Source organism: Pteropus vampyrus, unplaced genomic scaffold (genome assembly GCF_000151845.1).
Source record: "Pteropus vampyrus isolate Shadow unplaced genomic scaffold, Pvam_2.0 Scaffold47, whole genome shotgun sequence".
Taxonomy (NCBI): Eukaryota; Metazoa; Chordata; class Mammalia; order Chiroptera; family Pteropodidae; genus Pteropus; species Pteropus vampyrus.
Window position 1 is genome coordinate 7,199,999 of NW_011888828.1, and position 5,302 is coordinate 7,205,300.

Consider the following 5,302-nt stretch of genomic DNA (forward strand, 5'->3'; position numbering starts at 1 on the left):
TCACTTTAAATCAATTTTAATGCAACACAACAGGCAATGTTTATTGATAGCCATTTCTTTGGATAGAATTAAAACCGGGAGCTGGTTAATGAACTCTAAGCTAATATAGGTATATGCCCTGTTCACTGCCTCCTTATGCAAGCTGGAGTGGAGAGGATGATGTGTTCTGTCTAATTTTAAAATATTATGGTCCTATTTCACAATAGGATACAATTCATAAAGCATTCTAGAGATTTCTAATATATGCTAAGTTATTTTCCTTATAATGCTTGTATATTGTTACTAATGCATCATGATCTCATTTTACTAATTTTGGGAACAGTATAAACATTTTCACACCCAGGTCAAGTAGAATAATAAAGAGATTAATTAGATCCAGACTGGAAATCTGAGGTCTAGTTCAAGCTCTGGAAATTTTACATATCTTGTCTGTGATTCATATTTTTTATTCTATTAAATGAGAAGTCAATTATATGTTCTTTGAGGTCTCTTTCTCCTGCCCTAATAGTTGATGAGACTAGAAGGAATTCCAGAGGCCATGTTTGGAAGTCTGCGTCACATAGTCTCTCCGTAATTGAAAACATTAAACAAATTGACTTTTGAAGTCTCTTTTAGTTCAACGGTAGTTTAGGCCTTTTCTATTAAAAAAAAAAAAAATCAAACCTATACCATTAAATGCCATTTTGTCACATTCCCAGGTATGGCAGAGGGTGTCTTAAAGCCGTATAATCACAAGGAGTAGCACCTTAGTTCAGCTGAACGGACAAAACTTGTTGGTTTGAAATAACCACATTTTTCATTTCAGGCCAATTAGGCTGTGGTTGCATGGACGCCATCTGTATTTTCCAGAAGGATCTAAAGTAAACACAGCCGGGTGCCAGACCCCAGGCCCCGCTGAGATGAAATGCCTCAGGGGCTGGACTCAGAAATGTGATTTCTAGAAGTAGTTGACAAGCTCAGTTAGAGGGAGAGTCTAAATCATAAAATTTAAGCTATTGAGAATTAAAAGGTTTAAACTGGGCAAGCAGCAATGATGAGTCCTTCAGCCTGAAAACTAGTCATCATGTCGAAGCTCGGTTTGGAAGCCAACTCCAAGGTGATGGGGGAGAGAGTAGTGCAGACAGAACTACGACAGTCTTGGGGACAGGGGTGGGTGCATCTCTTGGCTTAAAAGCCCAGGATATATAAACACTTCTCACCCTTCTGTTTATTAGTATGGAAATGGAGAGTAACCTTCTTAATGATGTTTCTCAAGTGTTCTCAAATTTCATGATTCTAGAAAGAGCTGCAATTTGTGACTAGAGGGTACGAACAAGTGCAGAATGTCACAACTGAGGTTTCTCATCTTTATGTCGACATATAATATGTTGACTGAAATTGCCAGAAACCTCTGGGATATCTATCTCTTAATCCATTAATTTATCTTCTTTTATGTACAGTGAGTATCAATGATAAGTAGCTCTTTGGGGAAATTTGAAAATCCTGCATTGACTAGAATTTAGATTCCAGAGAATGAATTTAGGATGTAGCATCAGAATTACCTATAAATGTTATGCTTTGTAGTTTCATGTCAGAGGCTTTCTATTATTTTAATGTTGCCTTGAATTTGGTTTTTTACCTTTAGTGGAGGTGAAGAAAAGTTGAGAATTTATCTATTTGATGAACTCAGAAGCTCTGTACATAAAGGAAATACAGTGTTAAAGTGAGCATTTTGTGGTATTATTTCACTGTGTTAAAGCATTTGCCTTCATATAACACTCAGAGGAAAACTGGAGACACATGAATCAAGCAACTCGGCTGTAAATGGATGTCAAATCGGTAAAAAAAAAAAAAAAATTTCAACATAAAAATTAATATTAACGGCTTACTGTCACAGTAAAACTTTTTTCCCCCAATAAATGCTGCCATGGCACAATATTTTTAAATAGTCTCATTAACATCACATCATCATCATCCTCATCATAGCAGCTTAGAAGGTAGAGTAGAGACCATATTAATAAATATATGACGATGCTATGGTGCTGGAGGGATCACAGATACAAAAGAAATTGAATTAAAATTCATAAAATCATGAAAAATTAGAGAAAAGGATGAGATCAATAAAATGAGTTTAATAATGACAAATACAGAATAGCTATCAGAAGACAGTAATGATTCAATGTACAAATTAAGTAGAGGGAAAGGATTAGGGAGTAAGACAGCAAAGAAAAATATTAACTTATGTGGGGTGATTATTTAAAAAGACTCTATCAAAATAAATCAGTACCCGAGGCCTGCATGAGCTCTTTGTTTACTGAGGCCTATGACTTCACACATCCTTTATACTTCCCAAGGAAGAGAAGACTTTAGGGCAAGGTGGTGCTGGGGGTGGGAGATATGAGAGGCGGTGGTGAGAGAAGATGAGTATTAGGAAAGAGAAGCGACAATGGGGCACATGTGAACTTGCAGGTAGGGAACACACCTGAGGGATAGCAACATCAGCAGAGATGGGTCTCATACAGCCTCTCTCAGGCGTATTTATGAATGTTGCCTCATTGACCCTACATGGCATAGGTCAGCAGTTTGTAAAAGAAATCTAACATGCTAAGTTATTCATCTGACATACTGAATGAAGACTTTCCAATGAAATTGGTATGTCTGCCTCGGGTCCACTAATAAGCGGCCAATTGGTGAGAAGTTTCAAGTTGACTCTCTTGTCAACCTAATAGACTATTTATTTAACTCAGTGAGTCCCAAACCGGCTTACAACTAATTCAGTGGGGAGATGTTTTTCAAATACTAATTCTGAGCCACTAACTCAAACCGATTGAATCTGGAATGTTTAGGGATTGGGTGCACGCTCTTTTTTTTTTTTTATTTTTGTTTTTTCCATCTACCCAGATGATTCAGATGCAAAAAGGTTTGGAGACTACTGATTGAACTGATATTCATAGCTTTCATTTAGAGTACTTAGAAATGTAATTTGTGAGGCTGCTAACATGTTGGATTGGATTTATATTTATCTTTTTTAAAAATAAATTTGGTGGAATTTTTTTAAATCTCCCTTTTGCTATATTAAAAGTCTATGAGAGTGGTTAAATAAATTATTTGAATAAATAGCAATATCAATACAGGCACTATCTTCTAATTTACTGATTGATGAGCATAAGCAGTGATGAAAAACAGTTGAAATATGGAGCAGAATTTATTACTTTCATCACCTTTAATGACTGTTGACTTCAATCATTTCACTCAGCATGAAATGGACCTCAGAATTTACTGTTCATTTCTTGAGTACTGAGATGCAGAATACTCAAGGGTCCTAGGGAAGTGTAATAAATATAAAGTATTTTTGCTAGGCTGATTTCTCACAGCTAGTTTCACTTAAAGGCTCTCATGAAACTGCAACCAAATATTGGCTTTAAGCTACCAAAAAATGATGAAACGAAAACCTGGGACAATGATACATAAAAGGTACAAATCACTTTGACTTACATTTAACTCCATTTCCCCTTCCACGAAATGAGGCTAACAGCAGTTGGTAACTGTCTACTTCATAAGTTGAATTAATGGAGTAATAGCTTTAAACTCACCTGAGCTCTGCTAAGCCAAGAGCTCTTAGGAGAACGATGTCAGATTCAATAAGTAGTACACGTTAAGGAAGAGAGAATGTGAGAGGGTCTAAAACATAGTCATGAAGTATCTACCATGTGCCATGCACAATATAATGCATTATCTCATAATATTGAATTTGCAGAAATACTTTATTAATAAATGCCCTGTAGTTAGGCATTTAGGAAGCAAACTCTACAGGGGAACATATTTTATACAAGTTTCTGTGAAGAAATGTCTATGGCGATCATGATAGTTTGGCCAAAGTCAAATGTGTTGGGGGTCACCCAATCTTGAGGTCCTTGGAGATGAAAAGTACCCACTTGAGAGAAAAACCCTTTACACCTTATTTCTTTGAATGACGTGCATTATCTTGCTGGGAGCAGTGCTAAGCTAAATTCAAGGGCCTTATTAGTATTAAGAAAGTGTGTTCAGAAGGAAGTGGGCATAAGGGACATTGGGCAAGTCCACTCACAAAAATAAAGGAGGAGCAGAAACTTTCCTTGGCTTCCCTTGACCATTCAAGACTAGAATGAGGGAGAAGAGACAAATAATAATTTAAAAACACAATGTATAAGTTACATTGTGTTAAAGTAAGTGCCACGGAAAAAAATAAAACAATAAGGCACTTGAGTCATGAGGGTATGTAGAGAAGGCGAATCCCAAATTTAAATACAGTGATTGGTTTGGGCTTCACTAGGAAAGTAACGTTTGAGCAAAGGCTTGACAAAAGTGAGGGAATTATCCCTGTGAACATCTAGGTGAAGAGCCCTCCGGGCAGAGGCCCTCGGGTGGGAACATGCCTAGAGTAAACAGGTAGAGCCAGGGGGCCAGAATGGCCCGAAGGGTGTAAATGAAGGGGAAGGTAATAGGAAATGACATCAGAGCAGTGGCTAGAATACGTAGGACCTTGCAGGCCATTGAAAAGAGTGTGGCTTTTATTCTGCATGAGAGTGAGCTATTGGAGAGGGTTAAACAGAAAAGGAACATCTGAATTACATTTTAAAAGAATCCCTTTGGTTTCTGTAATGAGAATAGACTGTAGCAGGGAAAGAGCGGGGCGGGGGGTGGGGAAGAATGGAGACCAGCTGAGAGGCAATTGAAAGCAAGAAATGATGATGCCTTGCACCAGGATAATAGTGGAGTGAAGCTGGTGAGAAATGCTTGGAATCTAGATAGTTTTGGGGGTTGAAGCAACAGGACCTTTAGACTGATTGGATGTGGGATGCCAGAAAACGAGAAAAAGGAAATGGTGGCCCCACGTATTTGTCCTGATCCACTGAGAGGAAGGCAATTGCTATCAACTGGGATATGGGGGAGCTACGGGTAGAGCAGATCCGGAGGGAGAGAATATCAGGAGTACAGTCTGGGTCATGTTGAGTTTGGAATTTCTAATTGCCATCCAAGTGGAGATGTAAAGTTATCCGTTTCTGTAGTTTTGCAGAAAGATCTGCGCTAGAGATAAAATGTTAAATTTCTCTGCCCCATAGATTAGGATTTCCAGATAAAATATAGTTACCATGTGAAATCTGAATTTCAGATAACAAATAATTTTTTAGTATTTCTTATTCTCTAAATGTTCCTTTTTTAAAAATGTCACTTCATGTTCTTATTTTATTGATGTAATAAATTATCTTTTATTTCTAAGGTCATAAATAATAAGTTTGTATAAATGTTCTTTTCATTACAAGGTACTTTGTTCATTTGTTTA